Raw genomic sequence first — 18,844 nt, 5'->3', positions numbered from 1 at the left:
AAAATTTGATCCCAGTTAACTACAAAGCTGAAGGACCAGTTTTACATCTTGCCTTCCTGGTGTGGGTGTTACCTTTGGTTGTTGATTAACTTAATACAGGAGTGTTCAAAGTGCAGCCATTTACTGCTCTCATCACTCTATATATATTTTTTATTTTGGCCCATGACATATTCTACAGACAAAATTAGATGTGGCCTGTTTTCCAAGATTACGGAAAAAAAAAGGAGATGGCATAAATCCCTCCGCAAAACAAAATGACAAGTCTTTTCAATACGATGCCACAAGCTTTGCACACCTTTCTTTGGGCAGTCTCGCCCATTCCTCTTTGCATCACCTCTCAAGCTCCATCAGGTTGGATGGGAAGTGTTGGTTTTCATCCAAGATGTCTTTGTACATTGCTGCATTCATCTTAGTCTAGTCAGGGAGGTGACCAAGAACCTGATGGTCACTCTGTCAGAGCTACAGCATTTCTCTGTGGAGAGAGGAGAACCTTCCAGAAGGACAATCTACCAGTCTGGCCTGTATGGTAGAGTGGCCAGACGGAAGCCTGCATTTCTTAGAGTTTACCAACATGCACCTGAAAGACTCTCAGACCATGAGAAACTACATTTTCCGGTCTGATTAGACAAAGATTGCCAGGCATCATGTTTGGAAGAAACCAGGCCCCGCTCATCAACAGACTTATACCATCTCTACAATCACTACGTTTCCATGCACTAAATTAGTCTGATTTCATATTTGCCTTTTTGTATTTTCACACCTACGTGTGAAGTCCAAGTGTCAATGCACTCTCTCTAATATGACTATTGGTCATATGCCATTCGGACTAAAAATACAGTGGTATCATTTGAGAATTAAAAATAGTGTGTGAAAATATCTGTAGATTATTTCGAATGACAGCAGCTTACAGGCTAAGCGTGACTGATTGCTCAACTGTTTAACTCATTGACGATCGACTTCTCTGGCTTCTATTCGTATCCGGCAATCAAACTCCAAATGTGACTTATTACCACAGTGGCATGTTTTTCTTTTATAAAAAGGAACAATTGGGAAAGTTCAGGGATTGTTTTTGTCCCGACAGGGAAGCCACATGTAGCTATCACATCAATGAGGTACATGCTAACTTATTAGCACTGAGTGTCATTTAACCACTTGTGTTAGTATAATAATATCTTGTTCTCAAAACACTGGTTGTGTATCTAAGTTGTTGAACATAAACATACAGTAATGTGTTCATCTTTATAATGCTTAATATGTTTTATAAGTGTTAAACTCATGCAATTTGCTTGTATGTATTAATTTATACATTTTTCTTTTTATGTTTTTATTTTGCTTGTATTCAATGACAAAAGACCACAATATAAAAACACAAAAGATGTATAATAGAACAATTTGTTTCCCATGCATTCGTGTTACGGCAAAACCTGCACATCTAATTCTGGTATGCTTGGAATCAAATAGTATACAAATGTGTGTGTAGACTGTCAGTCATCGGACCATGTAATCCACAAAGGTTGAATGGATGCAACTCGGTTCAACAAAAAAAGAGTAGAGTTGCCCTTCAACTTTTGTGGATAATATAAAACTCTTTTCACACAAATAAAAAAGGCAAAATAAAAATTATGTTGACCAGCCCTGAAATGTGTCCCTTATTTTTTTTTTATCAGGGAGTTGGCAACCCTAGCTGAGAAGAAAAAGCCGATGATATTCATTGAATTAAAGAAATAAATTATCAAAAACAAGAGCAACCGTGAAGTAGATTGGCAAGGAAAATGGAGCGTAGCACTACTAGTTGGCACCATACCAAACCAGAAGGAGTCTAACGCCAGCCAAGGACATTAAAATAGTCTAACCAGCAGAAGTGGGTAGAGTAGCCAAAAATTGTACTCAAAAGTACTGTTACTTTAGAGCAGGGGTCTCAAACTCGCGGTCCGCGGGTATTTTGCGGCCCCCACGTTAGTATGAAAGTTTAATGTCAGGGCGGCCTGAGAGTTTTATATGAATGGCATTTTTGTGTTGTGTGCGGAGCTGAACGAACCTACCAATCACGGTGGTATATATGGCTCTCGGGGGCGGGACATCGACTGGGCTTGATTGATGCAAGCAGAGAAACATTTCTCAATGAGCAAAAATCACAGCAGTGTTGCTGTGCAGAGTTATCTTCTGTGCCTGGCTGGCTGCCTCGTTTCTATTGGGCACACATGGACATCCATCCCAGCACGCTGCGTTCACAACACTTCTAAAAAAAGGTTTTTAAAGTTTCTAAAAAGCGGGACATTATACGTATATGTCATGGCTTACTGTGGTGAACCCCAATAAACGCAGAGAACAAAACCTGTGAGTGTGAGTGCAAGTCTTTTATTGTCCCCACTGTCAATGATTCAAAAAATAGAACAAAAAGGCACCGCGAGAATAGGCTCGGGCACAAAATCACAAAACACGATGAGCAGGCAAACAGGCGGGACGCCGGCACGGGCAGGAAGGCGCAGGGCGGGATTGATCTTTACCAAACCGGGGACGTGAAGCGTCGCATGCAGCATCAAACAACAACCAGCAATAAAACAAACAATTGAAAGAAATAAATAGGAAGGATTGAATAGAATCAGCTGTGGGTGTCCTGTAGCTCCGCCTCCAGCTTTGGCAGAAATACAAAAACATAAGCGGTCGCTACATTAGGGACATCAGGAAAAGACTCAAAACAGTGAAACTGACCCAACCTGTGTCACAGCGGGTCCATCCATCCATTTTCTACCGCTTGTCCCTTTCGGGGTCGCGGGGGTGCTGGAGCCTATCCCAGCTGCATGCGGGCGGAAGGCGGGGTACACCCTGGACAAGTCGCCACCTCGTCGCAGGGCCAACACAGATTGTCACAGTGGGTGTATATATGTCTCTCTCTGACAAAATAAATCAAAGTGATACAGGATAAAAGAAAAGTAAAGAACTCCGTGTAACCTAATATATCCGTCGGCAATAACAGTCCCCAATAACCCCGGCCAAGAATAGGGTCACACTGTCACATTGGAGAGTTTTGCTACATTGTCTGACGTCATGTCACTTTTTACAGTCAGTACATTTCCATGCACTAAATTAGTCTGATTTCTCAAATAATTCAGTTTATTCTATTTTCACAACTACATATGAAGCTGTAGTTTCCATGCTCTTATCTCTGATGCTATCCCTATGCTTGTCCCTCTCGGGGTTGCGGGGGTGGCTGGAGCCTATCCCAGCTGCATTCGGGCAGAAGGCGGGGTACACCCTGGACAAGTCTCCACCTCATCGCATTGCCAAAACAGACAGACAACTTTCACACTCACGTTTGCATTCACACACCAGGGAACATTTAGTGTTGCCAATCAACCTATCCCCAGGCCGGAGTACCCGGAGGGAACCCACGCAGTCACAGGGAGAACATGCAAACTCCACACAGAAAGACCCGGAGTCCGGGGAGTGAATCCAGGACCTTATTGTGAGGCACACACAATAACCCCTGTTCCACTGTGCTGCCCTAATTCTATTGTGTGTGTTGGAGACATCGACAGAGAAACTACAAACGTCGCATTTTTGTTGGTTTTGAGCGGCCACGCAATCAATGCAGGCCCCAGCCTTGATAATCAATCTGACACAGGTGTGCTCGCTACACGCAAGAGACACCAGCAGAAATTGTTTTCAACCGCTCTGTGAACCTTAGTTTTGAAAATGAAAAGAAAGTACAAAGCGTTTAAGTGATGCTGTTTTGTTGTTGTTTAATTGATTTGGGTTTGAGCAAACAGTTTGATGCATGCATCGGCTTTGAGTTTGTTTGTTTACTTTGACATAGCATACACTCGCAACACACATATTACATTAGTTGCCCATTCAATCACTCACCCACTACAACCTGGCGATCTTCAAGCAAAACGACAACTAGTAAGTGATACCACAGCGTGTGGAGAATTGCGTCCCGAGGCATCCTTGCTTATATTTGTTTGAAAGCCGAGACAACAGTGTGTATTAAATGTTTCAGTGTCAAAATTTGTCTATGAAGAGATTTGTCCATCAGTTCTGTTTCTGTCAATATGTCACATAATTAAAGTGTCCTCTTTGTGAACATTCTGACACTTATTAAACACATCTGTTTTTAGTTGTATTTATATTTATTTCAATGCATGTGTGTGCTATATAAGCTAGATATGACCCCTTCTCGTTCTGTTGGTTTCCTGTTCTGTTGTGAAATCTGAGTAATGGTCGCCTATCTTATTCACCAGAAACCAGTCAAACGGGATCTATTTGCGACTGGGGCAGGGACTGAATCCTCTTGCCTATGAGGAGACAAATGTTATCAATGAAACATCATAAAGGTGTAAACAAATACAGAGTCCAACTGGCCAAGATTTTGTTCAGTATTTGGTCAAGCTTTATGCTTACTTGTGGAACAGTTGCTTTTCACTCTGAAGTAGACACACCCTGTTGACAGTGTGGCTTATATTTAATCTCATTAGAACCATACAACATCGCTACATGGAAAACATTTACAATATCTCATAAACACAAAAATCACTGCATAACAGTTTCTCCCTTTCAACCCATAAGTATGCACTTTAAATGTGTTCTGTGCTTTGTGCTTAACTTGAACTTAGTATTATTTGCAGATGACAACAGTGTTTTGTTCAGGAGAGAACACACAGAAGCTAATACAAATAACAGAAGAAATGAACAAATTAAAGAGATGGTTTGACAAAAACAGACATCTTTGAATCTCAGTCAAACTAAAACAATGCTATTCGATGACAGTCGAAGAGAAAGTCAAACACAAATACAAATAGACAGAGTAGACATTGAAAAGGTAAAAGAAAACATATTTTTGGGTGTAACAATAGATGATAAAATTAACTGGGAATCTCTTGTAAAAAAATATACAACATAAAGTAGCAAGAAACACGTCATTAATGAATAAAGCAAAATATGTTCTGAACGCAGCTGAGATAGGCTCCAGCACCCCACGCGACCCCAAAAGGGACAAGCGGTAGAAAATGGATAGATGGATGGATGGATGGATGTTCTGAACCAAAAATCACTTCATATTGTTACCATATCTCAATTACAAATGTACACTTTATTCACTAACCGTGTAACAAAAAGATCAGTTATAATAATACATAATGTTGGCAATAGAGAACATATAGATCATTTATTGATTGAATCAAAAATACTGAAATTCAACGACTTGGTGCATATGCAAAAATCTAAAATGATGTACAAAGCAAACTATAACCTGCTACCCAAGAATGTACAACAATTCTTCTCAACGAAAGGGTAGAAATATAACCTTAGAGGAAAATGTAATTTAAAACGTGTATGCACGTAGAACATTTAACACCTTTAGTAAATCAGTATGTGGAATTAAATTATGGAATGGATTAATAAGTAAAGAAGTCAAAGTTGTCTAGTTGTCAAAGACATCAAGGATCTGGACGAATATCAGAGCTCCCAGCAACTACAACAACAACAATGATAATGGAGTCTGACGGTAAACAAACATTGACATTCGACTACAAAATTACAACGTTCCAAGGGATTACCGAACAAGAAGATCTTCACTCAGGTGCACATTCATCTACACTTATTCATAGAACAACACAAAAGATTGGTGAATAGGAAAGTATGGAACTGAAAACCTTCAGCAGCATAGATTACAATAGTCCGGAGTTAGATAAGGATATAGATCCAGTCACAATATTTTTCATTCACACCAGGAATAATTGTTTTTGTTATACAGACAAACAACATAATGGAAACAATAAAATAGACAACAAACTGTTGATTACTCATTTAAACAGCAGAAGTTTGTATACAAACTACAACAATGTGAAGCATTTTTTGGAACAGTTCAACGAACCCTTCAAAGTTATCGCTATCTCAGAAACATGGATGGATGCTAATGAAGGAATGGATTATGACTTGGAAGGATATGAACTAAATTATATAGACAAAACCAACAAGAACGGAGGAGGAGTAGCTGTTACATGATGAAGGACCTAAACTACAAAGTGGTAAAAAATATGTCACTAGCTATTGATATCTTAGACTGTATAACCATTGAAATATGTCATGAAAAAAGTAAAAACATACTGATCAGTTGTAAATATAGATCACCAAAGTCAAACATTGATACGTTTGAGAACTGGATTAAGGCAATTTTTACTGAACTCAGTCAAAAGTAACTTCCTTTTGTGGAGACTTTCTTGAACCCTAACAAACAAAAGCCCATAGATGACTTTATTGACACAATGTATAGCCTGAATTTATATCCTAAAATCACAAGGCCAAGCAGAATCTCAGGACACAGCGCCACACTTATTGATACTATTTTTACTAATGATTTTGATAATAATTCCACAAGTGGTCTGCTAATATCCGACATCAGTGATCATCTGCCAGTTTTCATAATCTATGACGAAAACTACAAGAAGAGGAACATTGATGACAAAAATACTTTTCTAAGAATATGTACAGAACAAAGTATGACAGCTTTCAAGAATGATCTGAGAGATCAAAGTTGGGACAATGTCTACTGTGAAAATGATGTAGATGATGCATATGATATATTTTTAATACCTTCGAGATGCTTTATGACAAACACTGTCTATTGAAACAACTTACTAAGAAGCAAAACAAAAACAAATCAACCATGGATGACAAAAGGACGGGAAAATGCTTGCAACAAGAAGAATACATTATGTAGAACATTTATAACACAAAGATCTACAGAGGCAGAAAACAAGTACAAAACGTATAAGAACAAGCTAACTAGCAGAGGTGGGACCAAGTCAGTGTTTTGCAAGTCACAAGTAAGTCTCAAGTCTTTGCCCTCAAGTCTTGAGTCAAGTCCCGAGTCAAGACAGGCAAGTCCCGAGTCAAGTCCAAAGTCAAGACTGGAAAGTCTCAAGTCAAGTCCGAAGTCCTGCATTATGAGTTTCGAGTCCTTTCAAGTCCTTTTAACCACAGACTAATATATTTACACAGATTGTGTATGCTTTTAAAACGCTGTATTTATTTATTAAAAAAAATGCATTTGAAATTGCAGGAAAAAAAATAGTGCTGACATTGCACTTCATAATAGCACTATTATCCAGTCATTTTAAACATTTAACTCATTCCTTTACAGAATAAACACATTTGAAAAAACAAGTGCAACTGTACTTATTTGCACAAAAGAATTGCATTGTAACTACTTCCACAGCAGTTTCTATCCTGTTCTTACCAGTGACGTGCAGTCAGTGGAGGCAGGTGAGGCGGGGCCTCACGTGCCATCATGGAAAGAAAAAAAATGTAAAAAGAAAAAAAATAATTATATTGTTATATGTATCCGGTGATTATACTATAAAGTTATTTTCCATTTAACTTCACCAGTTTTAGATTATTTTTATTCAAAATCGCTGAATTTTCACATTTGCCGTTCAAATACTGAGAAGAGACGGTGCGGTGATCAGCAGCCAGTTGAGGCACGTCACTGCGTTGTGCCTCACCATGGATTGCGCAATGACTGCTGTGCAGTGAGACCGTATTGCTATATGAATTATATTATACATTTCCATAGTTTAGTTAGCTGAGGTATATAATGTACAGTGTATTTTGTCAACAATTGTATGTGTGTAAAGTATTTCTTGTGCTGAGCAATCATAAAACGGCTGCAAAAGACGCACTGTGTGAGGCTCGCAGTAATCCCGCCTCCTGGTGGTAGAGAATGCACCCCCGCCGTAAGTAAATGTTCAACATTAAAATGAATTTAAATTCAACTATTCCATTAAAAATCCTCACAATAATGCTGTGACGAGTGACGTTATCAAACAAAAACTTGTTTGACTTTTGGTTTCAGAAGTATCCACTCCTTTTAGCTGGGGTTGTGTAATGTCTTGCTAGGTAGTGTTATGAGTTGGGTCCTGTTCTTGTAAATGCAAAGCATCGAAATGGTTACTCAGCTTGATTAAAAAACAATTTTGTCAGACTTGATCATCATTAGTCAAGAAGAACCAGTTGTATATACCCGTGTGTGTGTGAGTGTGTGTGTGTGTGTGTGTGTGTGTGTGTGTGTGTGTGTGTGTGTGTGTGTGTGTGTGTGTGTGTGTGTGTGTGTGTGTGTGTGTGTGTGTGTGTGTGTGTGTGTGTGTGTGTGTGTGTGTGTGTGTGTGTGTGTGTGTGTGTGTGTGTGTATTTGGGTATGTATATATGTGTATATATGTATGTATATATTCTAAATGTATATATGAAAACGTGTGTGCGTGTGCATGTATATATATAGTTGGGTATATATGTATATATGTGCATGTGTGTATATATGTATGTATACACTACCGTTACAATATCCTTATTTTTGAAGGAAAAGCACTGTACTTTTCAATGAAGATAACTTTAAACTAGTCTTAACTTTAAAGAAATACACTCTATACATTGCTAATGTGGTAAATGACTATTACTATGTGCCTTTCCTCATCAAGTCCGATCAGTTTAATTCAACACAGCTGGATTCCAATGAAGGAGCAGAACCATCTCAAAGAGGTTCAGAAGAAATGGACACCATGTGAGTTAAATATGAGTGTCACAGAAAAGGGTCTAAATACTTATGGCCATGTGATATTTCAGTTTTTCTTTTTTAATAAAGTTCTGTTTTCTTCTGTCAAGACGGGGTGCTGAGTGTACATTAATGAGAAATAAAATGACCTGTTTTGATTTTAGCAAATGGCTGCAACGAAACAAGGAGTGAAAAATGTAAAGGGGTTTGAATACTTTCCATACCCACAGTGTATGAGTATATATACATATGTGTGCATATTTATATATATATACCGGTATATGTGTGTGTGTGCATATATTTGTGTGCGTATGTATGTGTATGTATATATATATATATATATATATATATATATATATATATATATATATATATATATATATATATATATATATATATATATATATATATATATATATATATACACTACCGTTCAAAAGTTTGGGGTCACATTGAAATGTCCTTATTTTTGAAGGAAAAGCACTGTACGTTTCAATGAAGATAACTTTAAACTAGTCTTAACTTTAAAGAAATACACTCTATACATTGCTAATGTGGTAAATGACTATTCTAGCTGTAAATGTCTGGTTTTTGGTGCAATATCTACATAGGTGTATAGAGGCCCATTTCCAGCAACTATCACTCCAGTGTTCTAATGGTACAATGTGTTAGCTCATTGGCTCAGAAGGCTAATTGATGATTAGAAAACCCTTGTGCAATCATGTTCACACATCTGAAAACAGTTTAGCTCGTTACAGAAGCTACAAAACTGACCTTCCTTTGAGCAGATTGAGTTTCTGGAGCATCACATTTGTGGGGTCAATTAAACGCTCAAAATGGCCAGAAAAAGAGAACTTTCATCTGAAACTCGACAGTCTATTCTTGTTCTTAGAAATGAAGGCTATTTCACAAAATTGTTTGGGTGACCCCAAACTTTTGAACGGTAGTGTATATTCTAAATGTATATATAAATACATTTATATATGTTTATATATATATTTATTTTTATTGTCTGCATTTTAATTTTGCTTTTATTTTCTTTCATTTCACTTTGTTGTCTGTGAAGCACTTTGAGTCTGCCTTGTGTATGAAAAGCGCTATACAAATAAAGTTGCCTTGCCTTGCCTTGCCTATGTTTACATATATTTTAATATATTTATGTGTTTTTTATATATTTGTATTTATGTAATATACATATATACCTACATGTATAATATACATATGTTATATATAGTATATAATATAAAGATTTTCATTATCTATGTTGTACAGTATTTATTTATTAATTTTTAAATATATTTATTTTATTGGTTAAATATGGTTTTGCATGCATTTGTGTTTGGTTTTTTTTCAATTTACTTTTTCTGTCTTAACAAGAGGCCACACACAATGATGATGGTAACTTTAGAATGTTAGCTGTACATTATTAATTCATAACAGTGGTGCTCAAAGATCACAGGGAATAAGTAAACATGGAGTCTGCATTTTCCACCTTACACCTCATGTGTCATTCCACCACTTGTTGCCAAGCTGCTATTGGGTCACACATACACACACGCATGCGCACGCACATACACGGACAGACACAAACACATACAGTACATACACACGCACACACAGACACGTACACGCACATACCTTGTGGGCCAAGCGAACATGAGACTGACTTGACACCGTGGCGACAATGGTGACATGCATTGACTTCTTTGTGGCTTGTCAGCACAATGTTTGGTTTCCTTCTGCAGCCTACTCTATTTGTTAATGATTTGACAATAGGTGACACGAATTGTGTTCATAATTCAAAATCAAAAGTTGTACTTATACCAAGTGCCGGGTGATATGAAGCAGGGTTTTATGTGTATCGGTTAACCAAAGCTTGTCCATTACAGTCAACAAAACAAACAATATCTACCAACCAAGCAGGTGCAAACTTGTATAAGTATCTAAAATGCATACTTGAGTTAAAGTATAGATACCTCCAAGATAATGACCAGTATAATTTGCTAATATAATCTCAATCGTTCATTCCCACTTGGATAAACCATCTCAGTCTGGCCTCTCTGATTTAGTCTCCCAGACGTCTTATTGTAGGCAATTCCTCTGATCTGCTCGTTTCTAATCTTGTCCATTAAAAGCATCACAGTACACAGGTATGAATGAAAGAGAACGACGAAATATGAATTTTTAAAAAACAGCAAAGCTATAAAAACACCTGAGAACAAAATATGTACCGGTATGTATGATCATCAAAGTCATATTATTGCACATTGTTCTTGTGCCCCGCGCCGTCTACCTCCCTCCTAGTGAGGAGTTATACAGTTTAATGGCACGGGGAACATTGCGGGTCATATCTGTTGTAGTAAGTAGTGTTTATATCCGTGAAAGCAGACTCCAGAGACTTGTAAACTTCACACAGCTTCCTTTACTCATGCTTGTTAATACACACTGTTAAGACATGGCTAGCTAGCTAGCAGCTAAATTCCAGCCACAGTCTGCAGTGTTGTAGCTACTTCTAAATCACTAATCCTTGTCTCCATGGTGACTAATAAAGTAAGTTTCTTACAAGTATCATCCCTGCAGGACGAGGAATAGCTAAACATGCTTCACTACACACCGTAGCTCCCTGGCGTCAAAATGTAAACAAACGGCATTGGTGGATCTACACCTAACATCCACTGTAATGATACAAAGTACAGGAGCGTATCTAGTCGATACTACTATGATTACATTGATATTTTTCAGCATTACAAAATCTTTTTTCGTTTAAAAAAAATGTATATTATATTTATAAACCCAAGAAATATGTCCCTAGACACATGAGGACTTTGAATATGACCAATGTGTGATCCTGTAATGACTTGGTATCGAATTGATACCCAAATTTGTGGTATCGTGCAAAACTAATGTAAAGCATCCAAACAACAGAAGAATAAGTGATTATTACATTTTAACAGAAGTGTAGATAGAACATGTTAAAAGAGAAAGTAAGCAGATATTAAAGGCCTACTGAAATGATTTTTTATTTATTTAAACGGGGATAGCAGATCTATTCTATGTGTCATACTTGATCATTTCGCGATATTGCCATATTTTTGCTGAAAGGATTTAGTATAGAACAACGACGATAAAGATTGCAACTTTTGGTATCTGATAAAAAAAAAGGCTTGCCCCTACCGGAAGTAGCGTGACGTAGTCAGTTGAACATATACGCAAAGTTCCCTATTGTTTACAATGAAGGCCGCATGAAGTGAGAGAGATTCGGACCGAGAAAGCGACAATTTCCCCATTAATTTGAGCGAGGATGAACGATTTGTGGATGAGTAAAGTGCAAGTGAAGGACTAGTGGGGAGTGGAAGCTATTCAGATAGGGAAGATGCTGTGAGAGCCGGGGGTGACCTGATATTCAGCTGGGAATGACTACAACAGTAAATAAACACAAGACATATATATACTCTATTAGCCACAACACAACCAGGCTTATATTTAATATGCCACAAATTAATCCTGCATAAAAACACCTACGTGTTTGTTATGCTAGCTCCTAGCTCCTCTGCTAGCTCCTAGCTCCATAGAACACGCCAATACAATTCAAACACCTGATCAACACACACAATCACTCAGCCCAAAAGACCGTTCACCTAACCCAAGGTTCATAAAGCTTATATATTTTTAAAAAGTTATGTACGTGACGCGCACATACGGTCAAGCTATCAAATGTTTAGCAGCCAAGGCTGCATACTCACGGTACCTGATATTCAGCTGGGAATGACTACAACAGTAAATAAACACAAGACATATATATACTCTATTAGCCACAACACAACCAGGCTTATATTTAATATGCCACAAATTAATCCTGCATAAAAACACCTGCATGTTTGTTATGCTAGCTCCTAGCTCCTATGCTAGCTCCTAGCTCCATAGAACACGCCAATACAATTCAAACACCTGATCAACACAGACAATCACTCAGCCCAAAAGACCGTTCACCTAACCCAAGGTTCATAAAGCTCATATATTTTTAAAAAGTTACGTACGTGACGCGCACGTACGGTCAAGCTATCAAATGTTTAGCAGCCAAGGCTGCATACTCACGGTACCTGGTATTCAGCTGGGGATGACTAAAACAGTAAATAAACACAAGACATATATATACTCTATTAGCCACAACACAACCAGGCTTATATTTAATATGCCACAAATTAATCCTGCATAAAAACACCTACGTCTTTGTTATGCTAACTCCTAGCTCCTATGCTAGCTCCTAGCTCCATAGAACACGCCAATACAATTCAAACACCTGATCAACACACACAATCACTCAGCCCAAAAGACCGTTCACCTAACCCAAGGTTCATAAAGCTTATATATTTTAAAAAAGTTACGTACATACGCAAAAAAAAGTTGCGCACATACGGTCAAGCGATTAAATGTTTAGAAGCCAAAGCTGCATACTCACAGTAGCACGTCTGCGTCTTTGTCATCCAAATCAAAGTAATCCTGGTAAGAGTCTGTGTTGTCCCAGTTCTCTACAGGCGTCTGCGTATCGAAGTCAAAAGTCCTCCTGGTTAGAGTCTCTGTTATCCGAGTTCTTCCATCTTGACTGCATCTTTCGGGAATGTAAACAAAGAAGCGCCGGCTGTGTACTGTTGTTGCTGACTACGTTCGAAAAATACGTCCATTTCGCACCGACAACTTTCTTCTTTGCTTGCTCAGCTTCTTTCTCCAAAATGCAATGAACATGATTGCAACAGATTCACGAACACAGATGTCCAGAATACTGTGGAATTATGAAATGAAAACAGAGCTTTTTCGTATTGGCTTCAATGTGGAAGGCATACCCGTGTTCCCCGGGCTACGTCACGCGCATACGTCATCCTCAGAGGCGTTTCGAACCGTAAGTTTAGCAGCAAATTTAAAATGTCACTTTATAAGTTAACCCGGCCGTATTGGCATGTGTTATGTTAAGATTTCATCATTGATATATAAACTGTCAGACTGCGTGGTCGGTAGTAGTGGGTTTCAGTAGGCCTTTAACAGTAAATGAACAAGTAGATTAATCATTAATTTTCTAACACTTGTCCTTAATAGTGTTGACAAAATAATAGAATGATAAATGACACAATATGTTACTGCATATGTCAGCAGCTAATTTAGGAGCCTTTGTTTGCTTACTTACTACTAAAAGACAAATTGTCTTGTATGTTCACTATTTTACTTAAGGACAAACTTGCAATAAGAAACATATTTTTAATGTACCGTAAGATTGTTTGTTAAAATAAAGCCAATAATTCAATTTTTTGTGGTCCCTTTTATTTAGAAAAGTATCAAAAAGTACTGAAAAGTATGAAAATACATTTTAGTACTGGTACCGGTCCCAATATATTGGTACTGGGACAACACTAGTTTGATGTAGATGAAAAATCACTATATGACCCCTTTCAGTCATCATCATTGTCTGTTGGACCATCATTGTCTTTACAGTTTTCTGTCTAATCTTATCTGTCCATCCCCATTGAAAAACAAAAAGGGGCTCGGGACAGATTCCTGCAGTCTTACCTCCACCTGGAACCTGGAATCTGTGACACTTACAGCAAACTTCACTGCTGTCCTGTAAAACGCTGGCATAATTCCATGTCAGCCTAGATTTCCTCATGCTGTGAGCTCCAATCTCGACAATCTATCGTACATTTTTTTCTAAAAGACAATCCTTCTGTCCTTCTCCACCAGGACTTTCAGGGCACCAATGTCTACCTAAAACTTTATTGTGTGTCTCATCTGCTTTATGTTTGTGTAGTTGCAGAGAAGACTGCTCTGCACTGGGTGGCGGAGGCTGCACCAGACATATTTGCTCCCAGATGTCGGAAGAGGGCCACTTGCATCAGGAATGACACCAAACACCCAGCACAGTGACAGTTTGCTTTGTGTCTGTTTGTAGCATCCAGAGCCTTAGGAATAGTTTCCTCCCCACAATCGTAATATTGCCAAACAACAACACACACAACTTTAAAGGTAGATGCATGGACACTTGCATCGTTATTACCGTGCACACTAAGAACCGTTTAACTACCTCAGTGGTTCTCAAACTTTTTCACCAGGTACCACCTCAGAAAACACGTGGGTCTCCAAGTACCACTATAATGACCAAGATTAAAATACACTAACGTAGTAGGCCTGTATAATATGCTGGATGCTACAGTTGTGTGTGTTTTATTGGAATGACAAAATCAACTGCTTGAACCTTGCCACAACTCTTAATCACCCTTGTTCTTAGAGGTTGGCACCACTGTTCTTCCATTCCTCAGCAATATTTTTATTCTCTAATAAACAAACCTGGGGTCCACCGAATGAGAGTGCTTGGCAAGGCTAGGCTAAAATGCCAAACTGTCAACTCGATATCTAGCGCAAACTCATATGGCGTCAGGGAATGAATTAATTTACTAACCAATGTACTTTTTACAACAACAAAAACCCCTTAAAATATCTGGTGTGTGCTGTTTAGAGATATTTTAATGAAAAAAGAATGCATGATGTAATATCTGTGTGCGCTCTTGTTTATTTTTTCTAATAAATGTATACTTCTACAGGGTGTCTCTAAAGTCTGCAGATATAATATACACTACACATTAAAAACATAATGCAAATTGTATTTCATTAACAAGTGAGTAATTTTGTGTTTGCTTATTTGTCCAGACACACGGGACACCCTGGTTACAGATATACACATACAGTACAGGCCAAAAGTTTGGACACACCTCCTCATTCAATGCGTTTTCTTTATTTTCATGACTATTTACATTGTAGATTGTCACTGAAGGCATCACAACTATGAATGAACACATGTGGAGTTACGTACTTGACAAAAAAAGGTGAAATAACTGAAAACATGTTTTATATTCTAGTTTCTTCCAAATAGCCTCTTCAGAATTGCTCTGATTACTGCTTTGCACACTCCTGGCATTCTCTATATGAGCTTCAAGTACACCTGTGAAGTGAAAACCCTTTTCAGGTGACTACCTCTTGAAGCTCGAGAAAATGCCAAGAGTGTGCGAAAAAGTAATCAGAGCAAAGGGTGGCTATTTTGGAGAAACTAGAATATAAAACATGTTTGCCGTTATTTCATCTTTTTTGTAAAGAATATAACTCCACATGTGTTCATTCATAGTTTTGATGCCTTCAGTGAAAATCTACAATGTAAATAGTCATGAAAATAAAGAAAACTCATTGAATGAGAAGGTGTGTCCAAACTTTTGGCCTGTACTGTACATCGAACTATCAGTAAATGTGTAGTGTGTGGAATTTCAGAGCTATTGGACAATTGTGTAATATGTTGTAAAATGTGACTCAAAAGCCATAAAACGCATGAAAAAACACTTGTGAAAATAAAAGGCGCACAAGGTTTATTGCATGACCATGATGAACCAGCAGGTGGCAGCTCTGTCATGACTTTTTACTTGTCCAGCAATGGCGATATGTACCAACATACCACCATCATAAGACATCAACATAATAAGATATACCTCTTTAATAATACACCAAGAAGCTGCATTATTGTAAATAATATTAAATATATGTAATATATGTATATATGTATATGTATATGTATATGTATATGTATATGTATATGTATATATGTATATGTATATAAATGTGGGTGTGCGTGTGCCTATCGTTTAATATGTTTCATAATTCATTGTTTTATTTCTTCTGAATTAATTATTATATTAAGACGTTTGCATATGTATATTATATGTTTACAGATCACCCTGGGCTTTAGTTAATTGACGTAAAAGTAACCTATTGATTTTCTGCTTTAAACAGCAACACACCAAACATGCACATTGGTTGTTATACAGTTAAACATTCGACTCCGAATGTTGCTGGCCTGCTAGGCTCTAAAATGCACCACAAACGGTATGACGTCATTAACGGCGAACACGTGTACCGAGTGTCTCCACATCCCTGCGTATATTGATGATTGCGTCACATCCGGTCTGAGTTCGAGCACAAGTATATGCAATGACACGCCTCGGGTTTTGTAAAGAGGAGTAACGAAATTCTGGTTGGACTTTGGAGGTATCGGCGGTGAACTGGGAGAGGTTACCCTGGCTGTAAACTATATATTGTTATTTTTATTCTGATAAAATTCCAGACCTTCAGTCTGGCCGAGCAGCTGGCAGAAGCTTTAACCATCTTCACTGTTTAGAAGAGACAACCGCAAAGGTTCAATAACTCTTGTGTTGAGTTGTAAATGTCCTTTGTAGCACCTCAACATTTTTCCCACCTTAATAGCAGACTATCTCATTCACCTTTTTCTGGTAAGGATTAAATCATAATTAAGAGTAGTAGGTTTTTGATTGGCAACACTCAATCGGCCCTAGTGTGTGAATGTGAGTGTGAATGCTGTCTATCTGTGTTGGCCCTGCGATGAGATGGCGACTTGTCCAGGGTGTACCCCGCCTTCCGCCCGAATGCAGCTGAGATAGGCTCCAGCGCCCTTCGCGACCCCGAAAGGGACAAGCGGTAAAAAATGGATGGATGGATGGATGTACATATTTTTAGTGATAGGATAAAATGGGCCGAGGTTTTGAGGCGTGTGTCGAGTAATGGAGGGGGAAATTTCCGGGAAGCGCGTATGGGTGAGGGCGGACCTACGTCACTTCCGCCTACCAATCCCCTAGCAACCGGGAATTCGTTGAAAACAAACCAGCTCACAGCGAACCCAGCATTGACAGAAAAAGCATTTAACGAGCGTTGTGGCTTGGAAGTCGGCGTTAAATCCTTCATTTACGCATTTTTACTTATTCGCATATCGTGTGAAAAAACGAAAATGTATTATTTGCGTCAGACTCGTCTCAGTGAACTTTAAAACTTCTCAGGCTTAGCTTAGCTTGCTCGTTAGCTTAGCCTGCGCGATACTAAGAAAGAGACGCGGAAGTTATCAACAACAAGATCAAGTGTTTGTGTATAAAATATTGAGAGATTTGAGGGCTACATGTATTGTTTAAGTACAACTGTTCTTCGCCAGGTGTTCTTTGGCCGCCCTGGCTTACGTTTTCCCGGTGGTGTCCATCTTAACGCTGCCTTTGGTATCCTCTCGTTGTCCGGTTTTCGAAAATAGCTAGCTAGGCTATAGACTATATAGTATATACCGCATGTTATTTTTGTACAACAACAACTTCAGCTGTCGAACGTTATAAGGTAAAAATTCAACAAGTACAACATTAGCACGGACGGTATAGCCAAGTTGTGGTTAAGAAGGTGGATTTTTGTTCCTTATATTTACCAGAAACGAAGTGATCCGAACACACGACCCGGGACTTTGGGGGACTCCAGTGAGAACCGTCCTCGTTTTCCCGGTGTAAAGCTGCGAGCCATTTGTCTCGTCTCTGTGGGCTTTTATCGCGCTTTGGCAGAACAAAATACAACCTTTGTTGTCCCTGTTTCCAGTTGTGGTTAGCACAACCAAAAACAACACAGTTTTTCGGCATTTTGGAGGCAGAATGACGGGTTTAACCAGCGTAGGTTGACAGGTTAAAGAGTAATGGCAACGGTTTGTTTTCAACGCCAGTCTGGTTGCTATGGCTCGAAGAACCAGTATGTAGCTCAGTTGCCCGGATGTCGGCCCTCACCCATTGAGGCTCGCTTCATGTAGGGGAGGAGCCGGAAATGATGACGTGTGAAGCCTCGCTACCAGGCTGTACCACGTGACCACTTCCGGACGCGGTTCAGCCCTGCTGCCCGCTTGTACCACGTGACTGTGACTGGAGAATAAAAATAGCTTTTACAATGCCACTATAATAAAGAATGAAAGAACTTAGTTATAAATATCAAATAGCTAACTTGTATTTGTTTTATCAGCACACCTTGAGTCGTGTAATAGTTCGGCCTGGCAACTTTTATACCACATGACAGTTCGAATCCCGGCCACGTCAGTACTCGAACGTGTTTGTAAACAATACATTTAATAAAGTAACGCACTCTGTATTTCTTCTTTTTAACCAGCCACCAGAAATCAAAGCTGGATGATGGGGAGGCTTTGTCAAGAGAAAAAAAAGAATCGTTTACAAGTAAAAAAAAAAAAAAAGAACTAAATCTCCTCGTTCTTTACATCATTGTCCAAGTTACATTGTGTTGTCATGTTTCTCTTTGTGCCATTTCCTCAAAGTGACATAAACACATTATACAACCTGCTCTATCATATGATTCCACCACTTTGGCAAAATACAAACACACAATACATATACAGTGCATATATAATACACAAAACACATTTTATTATACTTTGTTGGTTTA

The 18,844-nt window shown here is 38.4% G+C and overlaps 1 protein-coding gene across 1 annotated transcript in view; it reads left to right on the top strand.

Moving 5' to 3' along the window:
* The window catches only part of LOC133655092 (transmembrane protein 238-like), a 35,321-nt gene extending 20,189 nt beyond the window's left edge, over window positions 1-15,132 (top strand). Inside the window, exon 2 of the mRNA XM_062055004.1 lies at window positions 14,346-15,132. The gene's annotated coding sequence lies outside the window, so the exon portion shown is untranslated. The remainder of the gene's footprint in view (window positions 1-14,345) is intronic.
* Window positions 15,133-18,844: the final 3,712 nt, after the last annotated feature.

The sequence above is a fragment of the Entelurus aequoreus genome, linkage group LG08 (assembly GCF_033978785.1).
Source record: "Entelurus aequoreus isolate RoL-2023_Sb linkage group LG08, RoL_Eaeq_v1.1, whole genome shotgun sequence".
NCBI lineage: Eukaryota > Metazoa > Chordata > Actinopteri > Syngnathiformes > Syngnathidae > Entelurus > Entelurus aequoreus.
Note: the sequence above shows the minus strand (reverse complement) of the source record. Positions and strands in the feature narration are given on the sequence as shown.